Genomic DNA, 24,864 nt, shown 5'->3' with positions numbered 1-24,864 from the left:
TTTTTCCATTTTACTTGTTGCTAAATGTCTCATAATTTCTTAGCAAATTTTTTACTGATTTGACGTTGGACCCAAACTGTGGCTTAATCGCTTTCAAAAGTGAACAAATTTTTTGCTCACATATTACCTTGTATGGCGGAAGACTAGTAGCTGTATGGACTTTAGAATTACAAAATTACAAAATTTAAATATACGTCACAATTTTCATGGGTACTGCTAACGTAATACTTCAACGACTTCAAAATCGTGTGATGAACTGTGGTGTTCTTCAATTGGCTTGAGGGTGGAAGAGGCTTTTTCGCAGCTTGCGTATTTGGAGCAATCGACGTAATGGGTTCACACGATCGGACATGAAACTGGTGCCCTGGTCTGAAATTAATGTATCCAAAATGCCAGATGTGAGCAACCAATTATTTACTAATGCTGTACTCGCTTTTTGGTCAGGAATTGCAGCCATTACATTAACTGAAAAAATCTCAGTTATAGTCAATATGTATTTGTTTCTTGGTGGTGTTTTATTCATCAAGCCTAAAATGTCCATATCAAGCATTTAAAATGCTTTAGGTGCTTCTGGTAGATGTAATGGAATCGGTTGGTGGCTAAGGTCAGCTTGTTGCGCACAAGGTACGCAGTTCCAGACATATTGCCTGACAACTCGTTTTCTAGCCCCCTACCAAAACTTTTTTGCACTTCGTCTATCAGTTGCTCCTCACCCGCCATGGCCTGACAACATATTGTAATGTGCTTTTGCCATGACTTCGTCCCAGGAAGCTGCAGTATTAACATTTATAATCTGCACTTTGTTGCTCTGCACAGCATGTCATCAAGCGTCACAGATGAGGTTGTGACTTGAATGCTGACAGTCAGCATCAGCAGCTTGAGCCTTTCGCCATTCAGCAATGCTCCTGCCCTTTGTTTGTAGAACTGCAATTTTTCTGCTCGAACTGTTGCATTAGCATGCCTTTTCCCTGGCTTGTGTAGTACCTCATAATGAAATTCACTCAGAGTGCCCACCTTGTTAATCTGCTGCAAGGATCCTTCAATTCTAACAACAGTATGAGAGTAGCATGATCCATCACTGCCTTAAACTTTTGGCCATATAGATAACAGCAGCAGTACTTAATACCGCAGATTGCTGTTTAGTTCAACTGATGTGGTGCGTATAGTACAGGATTCTCTTTACCACCAAGTTCTGTCCTAACCCCAAGACGTGTATTACTTGCATCACAAAACACAGTAAATTCTACTTCAAAATTGGGGAATATCAGAACTGGGTCTGATGTCAATGCTCACTTTAAAGCATCTAACGCCATCTCACATTCGGTAGACAATTAAAAATTTTCTCCTTTCTGTAACAAACAGTCCAAGGGTCGATCAATGTCAGCAAAGTTCTATACTGTTGTTGTTGTTGTGGTCTTCAGTCCTGAGACTGGTTTGATGCAGCTCTCCATGCTAATCTATCCTGTGCAAGCTCCTTCATCCCCCAGTACCTACTGCAACCTACATGCTTCTGAATCTGCATAGTGTATTCATCTCTTGGTCTCCCTCTACGATTTTTACCCTCCACGCTGCCCTCCAATGCTACATTTGTGATCCCTTGATGCCTCCGGACATGTCCTACCAACCGATTCCTTCTTCTAGCCAAGTTGTGCCACAAACTTCTCTTCTCCCCAATCCTATTCAATACCACCTCATTAGTTACGTGATCTACCCACCTAATCTTCAACATTCTTCTGTAGCACCACATTTCGAAAGCTTCTATTCTCTTCTTGTCCAAACTATTTATTTTCCATGTTTCACTTCCATACACGGTGACACTCCATACAAATACTTTCAGAAATGACTTCCTGACACTGAAATCTATACTCGATGTTAACAAATTTCTCTTCTTCAGAAACGCTTTCCTTGACATTGCCAGTCTACATTTTATATCCTCTCTACTTCGACAATCATCAGTTATTTTGCTCCCCAAATAGCAAAACTCCTTTACTACTTTAGGTGTCTCATTTCCTAATGTAATACCCTCAGCATCTCCCGGCTTAGTTCGACTACATTCCATTGTCCTCGTTTTACTTTTGTTGGTGTTCATCTTATATCCTCCTTTCAAGACACTGTCCATTCCGTTCTATACTAGTTCTATACTAATCGACGAAAATAACTATAGAGACCTATGAAACTCTGAAATTCTTTAATTGTCTTTGGCGGTGAAAAATTCTGAACTGCTGAGACTAAGTGTGGATCTGTTCCCATGCCTTCTTTGCTAATTATGTGCCCAAGATAATTTACTTCTGTTACTGAAAAATGACCTTTATGGATGCTTAGTATTATTCGTGCTGTTTTCAGTCTTATGAATACCTCTTCGAACTGTCATACATGCTCTTCCATGTCCTTTGAAAACATTATTATGTCATCCAAACCGATCAAACGTTGTTTCGGTTTTAGTCCCCTAAGAACACCATTCAGTAATCTCTGAAAGGTGGCAGGTGCATTCTTCAGTCTGAATGGCAGTTGGCGATATTGGACATGAACTCCCGGAATGGAAAAATCTGTCTCTGGTCGCTCCTCTGACGCTATTTCCATTTGAAGATATCCGTTCTTTAAATCTATTGTGGAGAGCTACTTACGCTGACCCAAGTTCTCAGGAGTCTCTGTTATGTTTGGTACTTGTTGTGCATTGGTATTCATTCGTGCATTGAGGTATTGGTAGTCATAGCAAAATCTGTATTTTAAGTGCCATATGGTAATTTTTTTTGGGACAAAAATTACAGGTGCCTCCAAGGGATTATCACTACACTCAGTAATGCCGTCAACTAGCTGCTGATCGATAAATTCTACCATTACCAGTTGCATACAGTTTGGAACTCGATATGAGTTCTCGTATGCAGGAGCAAGGTTCCTTTTGGTATTCTGTGTTGCATGACTGCCGTTGCCGGTAACAGACCAACCGGATTGAACAAAATCATGAACTGCAGTAACAAAGTTTCCATTGCTTCTCTATAATTTTCCTGTAAATGTTTCACTTTCTCACTTAATGTAGATGTACTGATGGTTTGTTTGTGGCAGAGGTTCTCACCTGACCTATCCATGTCTCCCTCCAAAATATCGAAATTAGCAGTTAGTAAAACCATTTGGCACACTCACTTCGTCCTTGCCAAAATTATCAAGACTGACTGGAGCCATAAAATCTCTGTCCATGTCTTTGACACCTATTTCACTTCTGCATAGGAAGCGGGGTGACTTATCCAATTCTACGTTTGTTTCCAATGGCTCTGAAACATAAATCCTTAGGTGGGTCCATATTTATGCTCACTCAGATCAACTTTCCTGTACCTTGCAGTATCGATCCTACTATTGGATCTCTACTTTGATAGATACCACCTTCATGAGTGGTGAATCTAGCGAGAGTGTAGCAATTGTAGCTGTTGCCCTAACGGAAACAATGTCCCACAAAGTTCAACTCTACATTGCAAAACGTCAATTTTTGCGTGATGTTTAGCAAAAACTGGAGCCCCACTATTGCACAGTACCATTCATCAATACGCAGCAATACTTCTACATGTTCTAGAAAACACTTATTCCAAATTTTACAAATGAACAGCGTTGTCTTCAAGGACTTCAGACCATTATCACCTGGTCCTAGGAAGCTATATCATGGTCGACTGCAGTCCCTTTCTGCCAAAAAGATCCAGACTGGCTTTTGACATGTGAGCCCCTGCGTCCGCCACAGATTTATGTTCCATACCATTTACTTTGCCTAGAGAGCAACACTTCATCTCTGCATACATTTCTACAGTCTCGTGTTCTACTGGGAATGCCGTCCGAGGGATGAGGCAACCCCCTTTTTGTTTAACGATTGATTTTTAAGACCTTGCTTGTCCTGTATTTTTTTTCGACAGTCAGGCGCTTTGTGGCTCACCTCCCCACATGCATAGCACTGGGGCTGACGACACTGTTTCTTGATCTGGCCCATGGACCCACATCTAAGACACTTCAATTCAGGAGAAAAAACGCCTCGAGCGCTCTGTCTTCGTGTAGCCACATCGATCCCCTCTAAATGCGTAGCAATCCTAATGGCAGCAGATAAGTCACTTGGGTTCTACACTCTGATTTCCCATGATGTATCAGCTGAAATACCTCTTACAAACACATCCAGACACCTATTCTCTGCCTCACGCATAATCACGCTATCGGCCTCCGCAGTCTGGATTAGCTCATACATCTGCGAATTCACTTTCCTAATCTTGTCAGAGAAGGATTCCACTGATTTGGCATGCTTCTGCGATAGTCCATTGAGATTTCCCCTAAAGAACCTCGCGCTATTCTGCTTCCGACAGCCCTGCAATAGACCTTTAACCAGTTCGTCAAATATGTGAGCCTTTCTGGGGGTGTCGTGATACATAATGTACATTTTTACGTCACATACTAACTCTGATCTAGCCATATTCAAAGACATTTCTTCTGACTATATTCCTAATTTGCCCGCAGCCTTTACGTTACTAATAAAATGGAGACATCCTTGGCTGCTTTTCCTGAAAATGGCGCTATGAGGCTAGCTGGTGCGGAATCGATGAAGTGGGCAGGCACACTCAAAATGGTTTTATTTCCTGCTGAATCAAGGAGTCCTTGCCCACAACGGCTTCCCATTGTTCAATTCTTCCACGCAGTGCTTCATTGTCTTGCCCCTGTTGCGTTGTAGTTTGTAGCAACGCAACTATCTGCCCCTTCTAAGTTCCATCATTTCATTCGCTTCTCGTTGGAATTAAAAGGGAACCTTTACGCCGTATCATAGTTCAACGAGATTCTGAGCACTGGTGTGAATCGTGACCAACTCTTCTACACGATGTACAGGTAGCTGACACTGCCTAAACGCATGGAAAAATTACAGAACAGATAAATTATAGTACTACAGGTAGCTGACACTGCCTAAACGCATGGCAAAATTACAGAACAGATAAATTATAGTACTACAGGTAGCTGACACTGCCTAAACGCATGGCAAAATTACAGAACAGATAAATTATAGTACTACAGGTAGCTGACACTGCCTAAACGCATGGCAAAATTACAGAACAGATAAATTATAGTACTGACACTTCTCTGGCTGCAACTAAACTTCTCCATTGTGACACAAATGTGCTGTGAAGGCCCCTACGGCTCAACATGGCCAAAAGAAAATTAAGAATAAGAAAGCAAATAAATATCAGTCGCTCACAACACCGCATTGTTCCGGACATTAAATCATAGCTACTGATCTCACGTTGGAGCTGCATAACAGTCGGTTGCCGTTGAAGGAGGTCGAACATAATTGTGCGTCCAAACTGAAGTTGTGGATTTATTGACCAACGAGGCGAATCATTCTCATGGCGTCTGTTCTTTTGGACATGTCCGAAAGAACAGACACCATGCAGAATCCGTAGCAGATGGCGCATTAAGTACTGTTGCAGCTGATATCAATATTTCCTTTCCTTTCCTTTGCATTCTCTCACCTCCACCTCCAATTTACATAAGTTATATCACAGCTGCGGATTCCACATGGTGTCTGTTCTTTCACACATGTCAGAAAGAACAGGATCGCGCATTCATGTAAGTTATCAACCATATTACTGATAAGAGTTACAGACAGTTTTCCTTGTGTTATTCAACTTCTAACAGACTTCAAATAAATTTGTTATAGCAGCAAAGGCCTAGCACAATGATAATTCAGTCATCGCAGAAAAAAAAACAATACAACTACTGGCTCCGTACAATGAATTTTTAGACTTAATTCTCCAGAAAGCAACGCCTGTTCGTCGTCGACGTGACTCTTACTTCATGACAAATGTGTTATGCGTCGACCGAATCTGCTTTGGTCTTCGGGCACTCCATCACCCGGGATGTCATGCTGCTTGGCTGCTCGGACGTTTCTCACTTGCAACAGATTTTCACAAAGTGCTTGATAAAAAGATTTTCTTCCCACTTGCCGCACTCCTCCACCACTCAGTAAAGGTTTGAAACTCATTAACCTGGCCTCATATTTGGAATCAGTATATTAGCAGGGAATAAAGAAGACTGAAACGGAACTATTACAACGTAACTCCAGTTAAAGACATATAAGCGTACCCATAACGTCTGTACAGCTGTTCAACAGGACCCATGCGACATAAAGCGTCAGCACCGTTTACTTCGAAGCGTTGCTGCTCATGAGTGTAAATTCATCATCAAATAGATCAATAATATCACATTATCTTGCTCCATGGGCCACTGATGAAAGATGTGTGATTTAATCCAAGACACTGTCGTACAAATTAGTGATAAATAGCTGTGCACAATGAGAAGACATTGATAGCTCTTTGAGGTATTATTTTCCTTTTGTTACGCCCCGGGATAGGAGCCGGCCGGTGTGGCCGTGTGGTTCTAAGCGCGTCAGTTTGGAACCGCGTGACCGCTACGGTCGCAGGTTCGAATCCTGCCTCGGGCATGGATGTGTGTGATGTCCTTATGTTAGTTAGGTTTAAGTAGTTCTAAGTTCTAGGGGACTGATGACCTCAGTAGTTAAGTCCCATAGTGCTCAGAGCCATTTGAACCATTTGAACCCAGGATAGGATACCTGATAGACGCTAAAATTAATCCAAGTTCTATCTTGGGAGCTCCCAGAGGCCAAACTGTCTGTGCCAGTAATCGTCATCCTGCCAGCTAGGGGGAAATGCTGATCTAGTTGCGGCAAACACTGAAGCTGCCCCATCATGGGGCACCGACCGAGCGCCCAAGTCTGTAAGCAGAACTTAAGGACGTCATGGAAGCCGAGAGACACCGTCATACGAGTGAAACAGCAGAGTGTCGTCAAGAAGGCTGTGTACAGCGCAACACTAAGTATTCAGGTTCTGAACCAGTAGAGAAGTCTCTGAAAGGCGAAGTCACTAGAATCGCTGACAGCGTGAGAAAACATGATGTTGCAGGCATTCGCATTGTCACAGGGCACATGGGAGCGCCAACATACCCTTCTTGACAAATCTCTGATAACTGAGTGTTGATTGCCAGCTCTCCAGTGCGTTGTCTCAGCCCTTGTGTCAGTTGCACGTATCCAGTGAGAGGTCGACCCAGGACACGCCTAGCTCTCTTCGATCGTCTATGGTACCACAAGTCCGGCTGAAAGGACACTGCAGTTACCAGCTGCACTGGTAACTTATGAGGCAACGTTGATGGGATGCGGAGGCAACCTTCACCCTGTAGGTGTGTTGGAGTCTTGGCCTTCGTGACCTGGATGTTGCCCATCATCCGCCTTACAAGGGGAGGCCGCCAATTGTGAAATTCAGATTCGATTCATACTGCGCACAATAAAAGCTCATGGCCAAAGGTGTAATGTGGCAAAGCACCAAGATGTACTTCTCAGCCGTTGTCGAGAAAATCGACAGTTAAAAGAAACCGTTGCGGTGAAATACTCTCTACGATGAGTAATTTTCTACAGCGTGGTGGCGCAGCCGTAAGCGCTCGGGTTCGTAATCCGAAGGTCGCCGGATCGTATCTCGCGCCAAGCAACTTTTTTTTATTATTAGTTTTTTGTAATTCATATATATATATATATATATATATATATATATACTATTAATGAATTGCTTATGCATGTTGGTGAAGGCGGATCGATCTCCAATTGTACCGCCTCCATTTTTCCCTTTTTTTTTTTAACAGAGTGTACCAAAGCTCTCCCGTCCGCACTGATTTTCGACGATGTTATAAGTTGCGCTAGGGACCGCATCTATCTTCTTTCGAAGTTAGCACGCAACTACGCTGTTATGCGGCGGCTCGTTTCGGCCCATTCAACATCTGTCCTTCAAGTGTAACGAGCGAGTATCGGAGTTTATATTTCATACCTGCCACAGCAAATTTGTGTTCGTGGTGTCTCTATTCTAATTCGAACGTTTGACTTACGCTATACGTATTCGTTTCGGAATATCGTTTCTACGTCATCCGTTAACTATACGTGGATAACATTATGAAGATAATTAATAACATTTGTGAAATACAACTTTGTTTGCGGAAAACGTAATGATGTTCGAAGTCGCCAGTTTTTCCACGACAAACGACTTTCAACAACTTATTATATGCATAATTGTTGCAACTGATTGCCGGGAATTATATATATATATGTATTTTTTTTTGAATTGCAAAAAACTAATAATAAAAAAATATTGCATGGCGCGAGATTCGATCCGGCGACCTTCGCATTACGAACCCGAGCGCTTACCGCTGCGCCACGACGCTGTAGAAAACTATTAATCGTAGAGAGTATTTCACCGCAACGGTTTCTTTTAACTGTCGATTTTCTCGACAACGGCTGAGAAGTACATCTTGGTGCTTTGCCACATTACACCTCTGGCCATGAGCTTTTATTATGCGCAGTATGAATCGAATCTGAATTTCACAACTGGCGGCCTCCCCTTGTTAGAGAAGAAAGGCCATTGTTGCTGCTTATCCCGTTCCTGTGTCAGTCGCTGATGCTGCCAGCTCTTCTCCTAAACGGGGGCTGAGAGCCGACCCCCGCGAGCCAGCGAGTACTTCAGGTGGACCTGGCGCATGCAAATCTCCGAGTTCGGCAGGGAGTACTTTGAAGATCTATACGTAGAGCTGGAGGCCGCTAGCGTCACCGGGTCGACGGCCACCCCATGACGTGGCATCCGCCACTCGACACTTTGCTGCGCTAAACTACAAGTCGAGCGCAAGCCGGCCAGGTGTCGACCCACCACTCTACTACCCCTTAACAAACTTCGACCAATCTGACGAGTCGCTTTGAACCTCCAGGGCGCCTCTGGCCAACCAGAGGAAGGGAAAAGTAGTGCGCCACCACGATTCTTTAAAAGCTCATGTTTTTGTTTTCAGACGGAGTTCTCCGTCAGATCGTTGGGGCACCTATTCCGTCTGGCTTGTGGCCAGCCTCGGTAAGCACCGACAAGTCTTTTTTTCTCATTCTGAGTACTGCTCTCACGTTTGTACTTAGCAAGCTGCTAGTGTTCGCTACCGCCCGCTACCCCCGTGAAATCAGGTAGTTCTGTTATGCAACCAGTTACCTCCTTTGCTTTTTTTAATTCTTCGAGTTAGCCTTCAGTATAGAAGTTGGTCTAATCGTTAATACATAATGTTAACCTGATCCTTCAATTCCATGAGTCTCCTGCTGCAAGCACCATGTTGACTTCCAAGACCTGTGCCTCTCGTAAGTTCCCTGTGACAGTGGCTCTGATCCAAGTCATCAACCTGGCTTCATTGAGAATTTGTCGTTTTGCATTAGCTCCTGACAGCTCGGAAATTGCAGACTGACCACAAACATCCTGTCTTTCCTCCATCCTGTGTTAGGGCACATCTTGAAGAGTGATTTAGTTTCACTGCTACTGAACTACTGATTACGCTGTTTTTCTCACTGTACATTTTTTTAGTACTCTCGTTTTGTATATGATTATCGTTAATGAATGCTATCCAGTAAGGTTTTATTTAATATTTCAGTGATTGTGTTTATAGTAACATTGTTAATTAATGGTATTACTGGTACATTACAATTACGCCTTCACCATCACCAGCCATTCCCACTCCACAACCGGTGGTGCTGCTAATTTCCAATTACGTCTCACCAAGCTTAATAGTTCTCGTCCGTAATGACAGTGCAGTAAAAAGAGATTTCCTTGGATAACTTTGCTGTTCATAAATCACAAAAGTCGTAGAAAGATATAACTGGTTTAAAAACCGTATTGTATTCGAAATTTGGATGTTGAAGGCAGAAAATGCTGATACATTGGCCCAATTTTCGGTATCTATTGTGTATTTCTGCGCTATACGTGGACGCTGTGTACAGCTCGAGAAACGTGCAATCGATGCACCGATTTCCTGCCTGAATTGACTGGCTCTGAATTAGTGCTTTCATAGCAGCATCGGTATCACGTACTGGGTAATGCTTGGAGGCCTCAAAGGGACTATCATGGCGATGACATATTTTTGTGTATCAGCCAACTATCGCAAAGCATTTGAAATATGACAGGTTTCCGATTTATAAACGTGCTACATTCATATCAGTTTTTAAAAAAGGGAACAGAGTATTACAGTTTATAGTTTACAGGTCTACTAAAAAGGAAGATGGGGCTTAATATCACATCGACAACTATGTAATTAGACATGGCCTACTTTTTAGCCATAATATGCAGTGGTTGCCATTAAAATTCCAACACGAGGAAAGATAGAAAATGACGAAATTTTATTTATTGTGCGTATCTAACACGAGGGTTGTCCAGAAAGTAAGTTCCGATCGGTCGCTAAATGGAAATCACAGTGAAAATCAGAAACATTTTATTTGAAAGAGTTAGCTACACTTTCCAGATACTTCTCTACATAGCCGCTGCTCCGACTTAGACGGTTGTCGGAGCGTTATACCAAATTTCCAACACCACCGTCATAGAAGGCAGCCGTCTGTGCCTTCCGTTAATTCTCTATGCTGGTCTACAGCGCATAGCATGCGCCCAAGTGTTGTCTTCGTATGCAGTGTTTCATGTGAACATAGAAGATACTCAGTACGAGCCAATTAGGGCTATGTTGTAGGTGATCGAACACTTCCCATCGAAAAAGATGCAGGAGCGTCTTCACTGCCCCTGCAGAGTGCGGCTGAGAATTGCCACGAGGAAGGAAGTGCGTGGCAGTTGTGTTAGGTGGGCTGCATTCATTAAGGCGAAGCCTCTCAGCGGGCCCTCCTACTAGGCAGGAGACATCGTTGTTCCAGGTGCCTTTACTCGCTCACAGTGCGCTCACAACTGAAAAGAGCGTCTTGATGCGATCGACGGTTATAATAGAGACACTACCCATCACATCTGTGCAAAGCTTCATCGTGATTTCACTGTGCTGTCCATTTTGCGACCTATCGGAACTTACTTTCTGGACAACCCTCGTATATTTGGCGAGAAGTGTACTACTTGCATGGATATGCAACTAGTTTCCATTTTAGCGTCAAAGCACAAAGTAGATACTGGGTAGTTAGAACTGAAGTGCAGATACACATAGAGGTCAAGTGTGGGCAGTAATTACTGTATGGAAGCGAAACTTGGTGGTGATTCTAATGTGTTAACAAGGAACAGATTTACGCTGAAGAAACAATTAGTTCAAATTTTGGCCACCAGGTGCACGTCTGGCGCTGTGAATGCTAGAAATACGCACAGAAATGTTTCCACATGTAATGGATTATGAATGGGACGGGGGTAGAAAAGGTCAAACAAGTGAGAATAGCATAATGGTGATTGTATTATTAACCACTGCTTGCACAGTTTGTTCAGTGAGCACCAGACACGTCGACGAGATACTGTATCTGTAAAACGACGTGATGAACAGTTGCTCGCAGCAATTCCAGTGGAATCTGAGCAATGTGTTCCTCCATACTGGTGTTAAGATTGGGTATGACCGAACATGTGCCCGGTAAACGCTTTCGTTTAGATATTCCTAGAACCAAATGTCACATGGGTTCAGATCAGGTGATCTTGCAGGCCATGCATATGGAAAACTGCTGGTGATAAAAGTTCGTGGAAGTCTGCATTAAGCAGATCTTCATTGGGCGAGCGACGTGAGGTGTTGTCCTGTCTTGTACGAAAAGAGTGGTTTCCACGTAGCTGCACTGTTCCAAAGCAGTAATCACGTGCTGCACGAGGAAATCTCGATAATGCCAGTATACTCCTGGTAGGGTCCCCAGGTACATTCTCTTCAAAGAAGAACGGACTGAGAATAAAGGTGCTTGTGAATCCATACCACACAGTCACATACGGTGAGTGCGATGGCTTTTCGTGCACAACACGCAGTTTAACAGTACTCCAAATTCAGTAGTTCTGTGTATTACTGCATCCTGTTGTGTAAAATGTGCCTCATCAGTCCACAGAATATCTCCCGGCCACATGTCATCAACTTCGATCCGTGCCAGAAACTGAAGAGCAAATTCAGAACGTTGCTGTCGATAAAGAGGTTTCAGTTGCTGCACCGTCTGGATCTTGTACGGGTACCAGCATAATACAATTCGCAGAACTTTCCGTAATCTTGACCATGGGATGGACAATTTCCGTGACACTAGAGAGTAATTTGGGTCCGGGTCACGCGGTGCGTGGTCAGTCACGGCAACAGCTTTATTAATAGCAAGAGAGCTAATAGGACTAAGGAGCGTGGCAGCCAAGGACTGATAGGAGAACGCACTCTTTTTAGCCGCAGACAGCTGGATATTATTTCCAAAGATTAATTTTACTTACATTTGAACTTGTCATCGCTGTTTTCAAGAGATGTGTGGCAATGGGTTGATGATTCCACATGGGCATTGTTGGACTGGGCACACAGGAGCGTCATTACCAGACAGTCCTCGAAATGTGAAAGGCTTCTTTCTCGTCCTATAGCATCAGAAGGGGATAAACTTCGACGCACCGTGGCTAAGCTTTCTAGTAAGACGTTGTATGGACCCACAGTGGCGGTGTTGGAGAAAGGTTTAAATTTTGCTCCCACTCCAAAGAGACTTCCTGCCACACAATTTATCTGCTCAGTAGAACAAGCAGTACACAGTCTCCCTGAGGACCAGGCGGAAGAAATAAGGCAAGAAGTGTCCCACTCATTACGTCGGGCTCGGCCACGGCGGGATAACATCTCTTCCGCAGAGCGAGCAGCCGTGTGTTCCCTTAGGAATGATGATGAAGTAGTATTTTTACGAGGTGAGAAGGGGAATGCCACGGTTGTAATGACACGGGATGATCATGTCCTTAAAATAGATTTACTGCGCAGCGACTCGGCGTACAGAAGATTTTCTAGTTATTCCAGAGAAAGGATTAAGCGCAAGACACTTTCACTTTTGAAAAAGAGCTCCTTGTCCGAAGATTTACGCAAGAAACTTTATCACGGTGTTGCCGTCCCGCTTAGATTGTACGGTTTGCCTAAGTTACATAACGAAGGGCTTCCTCTACTCCCTGTTGTTAGTAATTTGGGTGAACCCACTTATAACCTGGCGAAGTATTTAATATCAGTTCTCAGTCCAGACGCTGGCAAGTGTAAACACCATATCTCCAATTCGGTGGATTTTATTCGACGATTGAAATCTTTGATGCTGGGTCCTTCACATTTATTAGTGAGTTTTGATGTGGTATCTCGGTGTGCACGAGTTCTTCTGGAAGAGTCCCTTAGTTTGGTTAGTGGAAAAGTTGATGAAGAGTTGTTGGTGGAGCTTTGTCGTCATGTGCTGACATCCATGTATTTTTCATTTAATAATGTTTTTGAACAGAATGACGGAGTGGCTATTGGCAGTCCTTTATCACCCATAGTCGCCAATTTATCTATGGAGGACTTAGAAGATACGGCACTGAGGACTTCGACTTTACAACCAACGTGCTTCTTGAGGTATGTAGATGATATCTTTTTCGTCTGTCCACATGGATGTGTTGCCCTCAACAGATTTTTGGACCACTTCAACTGTCTTCATCCCAGCATTAAATTTACCATGGAAATTGAAAGTGATGGGATGCTTCCATTCTTGGACATCATGGTTTATAAAAAACTAGATGGTACTCTGGGACATAGTGTCCACAGAATGCCGGCACTCACTGATCGGTACTCGCATGCTAAGTGTTGTCATCCACCGTACGAACGCAGTGGCGTCCTTAGGAGCTTGGTACGCAGAGCATAAGCCATTTCCGACGCGGACAGTTTAACCCAAGCACTTGCGCATTTAATGGCTGCTTTTAAGGAAAATGGATACTCTGAGAAGCAGATTCGTCGGGCTATGGAGTTTGGACCATCACCGGCGGTGTAAGAAGAGGAGCGTAGATCGGTGGCATTTATTTCCTTGTGCTGGGGGGGATATCGTTTAAGATTGGAAGAATTTAAAGAAGTTTTAACATTAAGAATGTGTTCCGTCCATCTTCCAAGATTATGGTACAACTCGGCCCTGTGAAAGAAGAAGGGAAGGCTTACATCGACCTTTCGATTCGCACTGTTGATGAGATGTGCGTGAAACGTCGCCATCATACGAGGCTACAACAGCCGGAAAAATCGGCGCTAGCAGAACATTGCTTAAACGAGGGACACGGATGAAATTTGACGAAACTGTGATAGTGCCATCACTTTAGGTTTTTGGAACAGTGTTTATAAAGAGGTAACTGAAATTAGGCTGGCTGGTAATTTGATTAATAGAGACAGTGGATTTCCTCTCAGCAGGACGTAGAACCCCGTACTATCCCGCATCAAAACAGAACGTTATTTCGGTGCGGCCCGTCCGCGTGTTCGAAAATCGTCTGTGAGTGCGACATGTCATTGCTCCGGTGTTCAAATAAGTGCGGCACCCCCTGCCCAGCCTTGGAGGACAGCAACTGTAATAGGCGGCGCATGCACCGTGTACGGTACTGTGGCCTATATAGGACGTCGATTTGCAGCCTTCGCATCAGTTCTCAGCGGAGCTCAGAAGCAGAAGCAGCTTTCTCCTGATGATGGCAAACAGTTGGATCGCCGAAATACTGAATCGAGTTGATTTTAGTTTTCGGCAGCATATGCAAAGAGACTTTCAAGAGCTTTTATACTGGGAAAGCCTACGGAGTCACAGTCTTGTCAATAACTTCCATCGGGTTAGGCCGCCTTCCTTTTCCAGGCGCGACACCAAGCTCACTCGTGTTTTTGAAATTCATTATCATCTTTCTGAAACCATTTAATGACGTCTGGCGTCTCCTCAGACTTTCAGTCGGTGATACTCTCTCAGTGCAGCACTCTAATTGCTACCTTTTAAATAAAACAGCTTCACTAATAGCGCTCGTCCCTTTTCTCGAAGGCCATGTTGTTCACTCACATCATGTCTTGCCAAGTGACAGCGTGGATGTCATACTTTATACAAAGAGTGTACAGCGCCAGATTTGCACCTGCTGGCCTCAACTGGAACTAATATGTTATACAGCGTGAATCATTTACGCATTAACGCATTAGCATACCAACCAAGTTTCGCTGCCGTACGATGATTACAGCCCACACTGGGCCTCCACGATTAACGGCAGCAGGTATCCTCGGGAACCTTGCGACGATGTCTGGAGCACTACGGATTGTCAGAATTACGACCATTGCCGGGACTTGCCTACACGAAGCCTCTGACAAAGGCCCACACGAAGTTGTGCGTCCAACTATAACAAAGTGGGAGTGCCTCCACTGGGTCTCTTAAGACGAAGTGGTCTAGCGGTTCTAGGCGCTCAGTCTGGAACCGCGCGACTGCTACGGTCGCAGGTTCGAATCCTGCCTCGGGCATGGATGTGTGTGATGTCCTTAGGTTAGTTAGGTTTAAGTAGTTCTAAGTCCTAGGGGACTGATGACCTCAGATGTTAAGTCCCATAGTGCTCAGGGCCATCTGAACCATCTTAAGACGAACCCTGGTTCAGCGAGCGCCATGACGATGGACGTATGAGTGCGGGGAGGCTTCGAGGAAGACGGATATTGCACCGCCTGGCTCATGCTGACTTCTACCGCCATAGGGCAGCGCTGCTCAGTCGCTGATGGAATACTGGTTATTCTTTGTCCTTTAATATACAGATTAATATACAGGGCTATCACAAATGATTGAAGCGATTTCATAAATTCACTGTAGCTCCATTCGTTGACATATGGTCACGACACACTACAGATACGTAGAAAAACTCATAAAGTTTTGTTCGGCTGAAGCCGCACTTCAGGTTTCTGCCGCCAGAGCGCTCGAGAGCGCAGTGAGACAAAATGGTGACAGGAGCCGAGAAAGCGTATGTCGTGCTTGAAATGCACTCACATCAGTCAGTCATAACAGTGCAACCACACTTCAGGACGAAGTTCAACAATGATCCACCAACTGCTAACTCCATTCGGCGATGGTATGCGCAGTTTAAAGCTTCTGGATGCCTCTGTAAGGGGAAATCAACAGGTCGGCCTGCAGTGAGCGAAGAAACGATTGAACGCGTGCGGGCAAGTTTCACGCGTAGCCCACGGAAGTCGACGAATAAAGCAAGCAGGGAGCTAAACGTACCACAGCCGACAGTTTGGAAAATCTTACGGAAAAGGCTAAAGCAGAAGCCTTACCGTTTACAATTGCTACAAGCCCTGACACCCGATGACAAAGTCAAACGCTTTGAATTTTCGGCGCGGTTGCAACAGCTCATGGAAGAGGATGCGTTCAGTGCGAAACTTGTTTTCAGTGATGAAGTGGTGAATGGTGAAGTGAACAGACACAATGTGCGAATCTTGGCGGTAGGGAATCCTCACAAATTCGTGCAGCAAATTCGCAATTCACCAAAAGTTAACGTGTTTTGTGCAATCTCACGGTTTAAAGTTTACAGCCCCTTTTTCTTCTGCGAAAAAAACGTTACAGGACATGTGTATCTGGACATGCTGGAAAAATGGCTCACGCCACAACTGGAGACCGACAGCGCCGACTTCATCTTTCAACAGGATGGTGCTCCACCGCACTTCCATCATGATGTTCGGCATTTCTTAAACAGGAGATTGGAAAACCGATGCATCGGTCGTGGTGGAGATCATGATCAGCAATTCATGTCATGGCCTCCACGCTCTCCCGACTTAACCCCATGCGATTTCTTTCTGTGGGGTTATGTGAAAGATTCAGTGTTTAAACCTCCTCTACCAAGAAACGTGCCGGAACTGCGAGCTCGCATCAACGATGCTTTCGAACTCATTGATGGGGACATGCTGCGCCCAGTATGGGAGGAACTTGATTATCGGTTTGATGTCTGCCGAATCACTAAAGGGGCACATATCGAACATTTGTGAACGCCTAAAAAACTTTTTGAGTTTTTGTACGTGTGTGCAAAGCATTGTGAAAATATCTCAAATAATAAAGTTATTGTAGAGCTGTGAAATCGCTTCAATCATTTGTAATAACCCTGTATATGGATAAGTTGAATGTCTAACTAGACAAATTTGGAAACTATTTGTTCTTAATGGGGAACAAACTGACACTTTCCGTCGATAATGAGTCTCCCTTGAAACACACCATGACTTCAGCTACAGATTGTGGAAACGAAATTGCAAATACCTGCCTGAAAATGAGAGAAAAATGCGCCTCACGGCACGTAGAAGGGACACTCGACACACGCTGATGAGTCAAAACATCATGACCACCTGTTTAACAGCTTTCCTGTCCGTCTTTCGAACGAAATGCATAATTGATTCTACGTATCAGGGGACCGACAGTTTGTTGATAGGTTTGTGAAGATACGTGACATTAGCTGTCTACGCACAGGTCATGTCATTCGCGTTAATAACGGGTCACTGATTTGCGTACGCGCTGATGGCGCGTGATAGTGACCCAGATAGATTCCACAGGATTTATATTTTCATAGCATTCATATTAGGCGGATTTTGCCGCCGAGGCATCAACCTGAGTTCACTACAATGCTCTTAAAACCACTATGTCACGACTCTGGTTCCGGGACGCGGACAATTGTAGCGCTGAAAGATGACATTGCCGTCGGGAAAGAAATCAAGCATGAAGGGACGCACGTGGTTCGCTGCTGTAAGCGTATCTTCGATTACTACTGCAGGTCCCATGCAAGTTCAGTAGAATGTCTCCGACAGTATAATATTGCTCCGACCGTCCTGCCGCCGTGACGCACTGTGTAAGAGGTCCGAGCAGATGTAATTTTATGTAAGAGGTCCGAGCAGATGCAATTTCGATGTATTGCTCATGCGCTGCCTACGATATGCAAGGTATAAGAGAATCTCTGACCAGAGAGCAGTGTTGACTGCAGTAGGAACTGTGTAGCTGTAGCAGTAAGTTGTTGCTAGTCTGCTGTCTGCTCTGGTCTGGTCCGATGTATCGTGTTGGCTGGGCGGGTCGCGGTGCAGCGATGTCGGAGCCTGAGTATTATTGTATAAGGTAAAAAGCAGCCTCGCGCATATGTAGTAATGTCATCTCAAGTCCCATTTAAATGTTTTAAAAATCTCGTAATAATAATCTTTCTCATAAAAAGTATCTTTTAACAACCATTCATTTCAATTTAAAGAATTTACTAATTTCTCCCATCCATGACCATCCCGATTGTTGCAAAAGAAAAATCAGTTGCTTCCTTTCATAAATGACAAATCTATCGGCCAGCATTGCACAGGGTTGTGCCAGAAAACATTATTTTAAGAGCAGATATATATCCGTTATCCGGCGTCTTCATTGAGGTAAGAATTTTTCTCTTTTTTATTCAGAATGATCTTTCAGGGCCAAAATTTACCAGGTTAAATTCACAGTTAATTATTTAATTGAGAGGTTAGTTACATTGTATTATTACCAGGTTACTGAATTTATTTTATTTTTGTTGGGACGTTACACTGAATGTGAACGACATAATTATAATTTTTACTGTTGAAAGGTTTAGGAATTTTTCTGTTTTGAGCTTACATTAAATGAGAAAGAATTTTGTGGGGAGGTTACAACTGCACGTTTCGAACTGCCGTTCACCTCGATTACGGCGTCTGGGGAGATGACCATAGACATGTTGTCGTTGTTGTGGTCTTCAGTCCTGAAACTGGTTTGATGCAGCTCTCCATGCTACTCTATCCTGTGCAAGCTTTTTCATCTCCCAGTACCTACTGCAACCTACATCCTTCTGAATCTGCTTAGTGTATTCATCTCTTGGTCTCCCTCTACGATTTTTACCCTCCACGCTGCCCTCCAATACTAAATTGGTGATCCCTTGATGCCTCAGAACATGTCCTACCAACCGATCCCTTCTTCTGGTCAAGTTGTGCCACAAACTTCTCTTCTCCCCAATCCTATTCAATACTTCCTCATTAGTTATGTGATCTACCCGTCTAATCTTCAGCATTCTTCTGTAGCACCACATTTCGAAAGCTTCTATTCTCTTCTTGTCCAAACTATTTATCGTCCATGTTTCACTTCCATACATGGCTACACTCCATACAAATACTTTCAGAAATGACTTCCTGACACTTAAATCTATACTGGATGTTAACAAATTTCTCTTCTTCAGAAACGCTTTCCTTGCCATTGCCAGTCTACATTTTATATCCTCTCTACTTCGACCATCATCAGTTATTTTGCTCTCCAAATAGCAAAACTCCTTTACTACTTTAAGTGTCTCATTTCCTAAACTAATTCCCTCAGCATCACCCGACTTAATTAGATTACATTCCATTATCATTGTTTTGCTTTTGTTGATGTTCATCTTATATCCTCCTTTCAAGACACTGTCCATTCCATTCAACTGCTCTTCCAAGTCCTTTGCTGTCTCTGACAGAATTACAATGTCAGTTTTTATTTCTTCTCCATGAATTTTAATACCTACTCCGAATTTTTCTTTTGTTTCCTTTACTGCTTGCTCAATATACAGATTGAACAACATCGGGGAGAGGCTACAACCCTGTCTTACTCCCTTCCCAACCACTGCTTCCATTTCATGTCCCTCGACTCTTATAACTGCCATCTGGTTTCTGTACAAATTGTAAATAGCCTTTCGCTCCCTGTATTTTACCCCTGCCACCTTTAGAATTTGAAAGAGAGTATTCCAGTCAACATTGTAAAAAGCTTTCCCTAAGTCTACAAATGCTAGAAACGTAGGTTTGCCTTTCCTTAATCTTTCTTCTAAGATTAGTCGTAAGGTGAGTATTGCCTCACGTGTTCCAGTGTTTCCACGGAATCTAAACTGATCTTCTCCGAGGTCGGCTTCTACTAGTTTTTCCATTCGTCTGTAAAGAATTAGTGTTAGTATTTTGCAGCTGTGACTTATTAAACTGATAGTTCGGTAATTTTCACATCTGTCAACACCTGCTTTCTTTGGGATTGGAATTATTATATTCTTCTTGAAGTCTGAGGGTATTTCCCCTGTTTCATACATCTTGCTCACCAGATGGTAGAGTTTTGTCAGGACTGGCTCTCCCAAGACCGTCAGTTGTTCCAGTGGGATGTTGTCTACTCCGGGGGCCTTGTTTCGACTCAGGTCTTTCAGTGCTCTGTCAAACTCTTCACGCAGTATCATATCTCCCATTTCATCTTCATCTACATCCTCTTCCATTTCCATAATATTGTCCTCAAGTACATCGCCCTTGTATAGACCCTCTATATACTCCTTCCACCTTTCTGCTTTCCCTTCTTTGCTTAGGACTGGGTTTCCATCTGAGCTCTTGATATTCATACAAGTCGCTCTCTTATCTCCAAAGGTCTCTCTAATTTTCCTGTAGGCAGTATCTATCTTACCCCTAGTGAGATAGGCCTCTACATCCTTACATTTGTCCTCTAGCCATCCCTGTTTAGCCATTTTGCACTTCCTGTCGATCTCATTTTTGAGACGTTTGTATTCCTTTTTGCCCGCTCGATTTACTGCATTTTTATATTTTCTCCTTTCATCAATTAAATTCAATATTTCTTCTGTTACTCAAGTATTTCTACTAGCCCTCGTCTTTTTTACCTACTTGATCCTCTGCTGCCTTCGCTACTTCATCCCTCAAAGCTACCCATTCTTCTTCTACTGTATTTCTTTCCCCCATTCCTGTCAGGTGTTCCCTTATGCTCTCCCTGAAACTCTGTACAACGTCTGGTTCTTTCAGTTTATCCAGGTCCCATCTCCTTAAATTCCCACCTTTTTGCAGTTTCTTCAGTTTTAATCTACGGGTCATAACCAATAGATTGTGGTCAGAGTCCACATCTGCCCCTGGAAATAGACATAGTGTAGCATAAATGTGAGTCACCCGAAGAGCCGACACGTTTCCAATGAGCGAAGGTCGAATCCTTATGGTCCCGTGTCCTCTGCAATCGTGAATGACGATGTCGTTTAGTTAACATGTGAACACGTAGGGATGGTCTGCTACGGAGCCCCATGTTCAACAATGAATGATGAACGGCGTGCTGCGAAACAGTTGTGCGTGCCGCAGCATTGTGCTCTTTCGGCAGAGATGCAACAGATCACCCGTCTATCCTACTCTGCAGGCACGGAATTCTCCAAACCTCACGCTCTGTTAAGAGTCGTGGACGTCCAACCATTTAGCGCCCAGAGGTCACTGTCTGTCTACCTGATGCTCGCTACAATAGCTCGTAAACATCCGACCAGTTTCGCCGTTTTGTAGATCCTCATCCACAGGCTCTACGTAATAATAATCTGCCCTTTGTCAAAGTCGCTTATCTCAATGGATTTCCCCATTTGGATGCCATATCTTCACTAGGATATCCCCCGTACCGTGTCACATACTGGCAACGCCGCAGGCACATCCAACGTCGCGGTGGGCATTGTTTTGGCTCACAAGGGAACCTCCCCATCGCACCCCCCTCAGATTTAGTTATAAGTTGGCACAGTGGATAGGCCTTGATAAACTGAACACAGATCAATTGAGGAAACAGGAAGAAGTTGTGTGGAACTGTGAAAAAATAAGCAAAATATACAAACTGAGTGGTTCATGGTAACATATAGAACATCAAGGACAATAGGATCGGAGGAGCGCCATGGTCTCGTGGTAACGTGGGCAGCTGCGGAACGAAAGGTCCTTGGTTCACATCTTCCGTTGAATGAAAATTTTTATTTTTTATTTTCAGTTTATGTGACAAACTCTTATGTTTTCATCACTTTTTTGGGAGTGATTATCACATCCACAAGAAAACCTAAATCGGGCAAGGTAGAAGAATCGCCAAGTGTACAAGTTAGGTGGGTCGACAACATATTCCTGTCATGTGATGCACATGCCGTCACCAGTGTTGTATAGAATATATCAGATGTGTTTTCCTGTGGAGGAATAGGTTGACCTGTGACCTTGCGATCAAATGTTTTCGGTTCCCATTGGAGAGGCACGTCCTTTCGTCTACTAATCGCACGGTTTTGCGATGCGGTCGCAAAACACAGACACTAAACTTATTACAGTGAACAGAGACGTCAATGAACGAACGGACAGATAATAACTATGCAAAAATAAAGAAAGTAAAATTTTCAGTTCAGGGAAGACTTGAACCAAGGACCTCTCGTTCAGCAGCTGCTCACACTACCATGGGACCACGGCGCTCCTGAGCTCACATGGTGCATGATGTTGCCTATGTGACCCATGGACTACTCAGTTTGTATATTTTGCTTATTTTTTCACAGTTCCACACAACTTCTTCCTGTTTTCTCAATTGATCTGTGTTCAGTTTATCAAGGCCTATCCACTGTGACAACTTATAACTAAATCTGAGGGGGGTGCGATGGGGAGGTCCCCTTGTCAGCAGTGTACACAGAGTGTCCCTCCTAAGGGTCGTCAGGTGCGTTTTCTCTGGTGTTTCCGTAGATATTTGCAATTTAGTTTTTGCAGCAGGAGTCAGCCCAGGGAAATACTGCTAATCACGTCTATTATGCGACGCTCAGTGTCGACGAAAAGCGTCGGTTTGTTTCCTCGTTATAAGCAAAATAGTTTTTAAAGCGGAATTTTACATGCCCATTCGATCGAGCGGGCCATATTAGGCTAGTGCGATATTTATTTTATCGGTATGTACTAACAGGGACAGTCTAGTGCGATACATTTTTTATCGGAAGGTATTAACAGGGACAGTAAAATATGAAGAGTAACCAGTACTCCTTCAGCGACTTAGCAGCGCTGCTGCACGGCAGGAGCAATCAGCGCAGGCCAGGGCGGTGCTATCCCGCTGGAATACCGACTATTCGCCGTGTTTTACTGTTCCTGTTTTGCTTATCAATAAAACAAATATCGCTCTAGACGGATTTAGACTACTCTATCGACTGGGCACATAAAATTCCCTTGAAAATCATTTTTTTAAAACTGGAAAGAAACCGACCCTTTCGTCGACACTGGGTGTCGCATCACAGGTGCGAGAAGCTGATTGCAGTTACATATTGCAAAAAAGAAAATATAAATATCTGCGGAAACACCAGAAAAAAAAGGCTCTGAGCACTATGGCACTTAACTTCTGAGGTCATCAGTCCCCTAGACTTAGAAGTACTTAAACCTAACTAACCTAAGGACATCACTCACATCCATGCCCGAGGCAGGATTCGAACCTGCGATCGTAGCGGTCGCGCGGTTCCAGACTGTAGCTCCTAGAACCGCTCAGCCACCCCGGCCGGCGACTCTTAGCAGGGAACATATACACTGATAAGCCAGAACATTATGACCTCCTACCGAATAGTCGGTATGTCCACCTTTGGCACGGATAACAGCGGCGAAGTGTCATGGCATGGAAGCAACGAGGCCTTGGTAGGTCGCTGGAGGAAGATGGCACCACATCTGCACACACAGGTCACCTAATTCCCGTAAATACCGAGAAATAGTTGATGAGCTTTGAAGCCACGTTCAATTGCATCCCCGATGTGTTCCATCGGGTTCAGATCTGGCGAAATGGAACCCGCCGCTGTGTTCCTCGAACCACTCCATGACATTCCTGGCCTTGTGACATTATCTTGATGAAAAATGCCGTTGTCGTCGGGAAACATGATCGTCACGAAGCAATTATATACAACCATTCCCTCACAGAAAGGTCCGTACCTAAAGACTGCAAAATTGCTCAAGTCACACCAAAACCCAAAAAGGGAAGTAAGAGTAATTTTCTAAATTACAAGCCTATATCACTAACGTCGATTTGCAGTAGGGTTTTGGAACATATACCGTATTCGAACATTATGAAGTACCTCGAAGAGAATGATTTATTGACACATAGAAAATATAGTTATTGTGAAACACAACTAGCTCTTTATACTCATAAAGTAATAAGTGCTATCGACAGGGGATGTCAATTTGATTCCATATTTTTAGATTTCAGAAGGCTTTCGACACCGTTCCTCACAAGCGTCTTCTAACTAAACTGCGTGCCTACGGAGTGTCGCCTCAGTTGTGCGACTGGATTCGTGATTTCCTGTCAGAAAGGTCACAGTTTTCAGTAAAAGGCCGAAAGTCATCGAGTGAAACAGAAATAATGTCCGGCGTTCCCCAAGGAAGTGTTATAGGCCCTCTACTGTTCCTGATCTACATTAACGACATAGGAGACAATCTGAGTAGCCGTCTTAGATTGTTTGCAGATGATGCTGTCATTTACTGTCTTGTAAAGTCAGCAGATGATCAAAACGACTTACAAAATGATTTAGATAAGATATCTGTACGGTGCGAAAAGTGGCAATTGACCCTGAATAAGGAAAAGTGTGAAGTTATTCACATGAGTACTAAAGGAAATCAGCTAAATTTCGATTACGCGATAAGTCACACAATTTTGAAGGCTATAAATTCACCTAAATACTTAGGGATTACAGTTACAAATAACCTAAATTGGAACGATCACGTAGATAATATTGTGGGTAGAGCAAACCAAAGACTGAGATTCTTTGGCAGAATACTTAAAAGGTGCAAGAGACTGCTTACACCACGCTTGTCCGCCCTATTCTGGAGTATTGCTGTGCGGTGTGGGATCCGCATCAGGTGGGACTGACGGATGACATCGAAAAAGTACAAAGAAGGACAACTCGTTTTGTATTATCGCGAAATAGGAGAGATAGTGTCACAGACATGATACGTGAATTAGAGTGGCAATCATTAAAACAAAGGCGTTTTTCGTTGCAACGGGATCTTCTCACGAAATTTCAATCACCAGTTTTCTTCTCCGATTGCGAAAACATTCTGTTGGCACCCACCTACATAGGGAGAAATGTTCATCACGATAAAATAAGAGAAATCAGGGCTCGCACAGAAAAATTTAAGTGCTCGTTTTTCCCGCGTGCCGTTCGAGAGTGTAACGGTTGAGAGACTGCTTGAAGGTGGTTCATTGAACCCTCTGCCAGGTACTTTATTGCTTTATTGTGAATAGCAGAGTAATCACGTAGATGTAGATGTAGATGAAGCGGTGCACATGATCTGCAACCAGTGTACGATACTTCTTAGCCGTCATGGTGCCTTGTACGAGCTCCGCTG

This window comes from Schistocerca piceifrons, chromosome 6 (genome assembly GCF_021461385.2).
Source record: "Schistocerca piceifrons isolate TAMUIC-IGC-003096 chromosome 6, iqSchPice1.1, whole genome shotgun sequence".
Taxonomy (NCBI): domain Eukaryota; kingdom Metazoa; phylum Arthropoda; class Insecta; order Orthoptera; family Acrididae; genus Schistocerca; species Schistocerca piceifrons.
The sequence above is the reverse complement of the archived record's forward strand: the minus strand, read 5'-3'. Positions refer to the sequence as shown.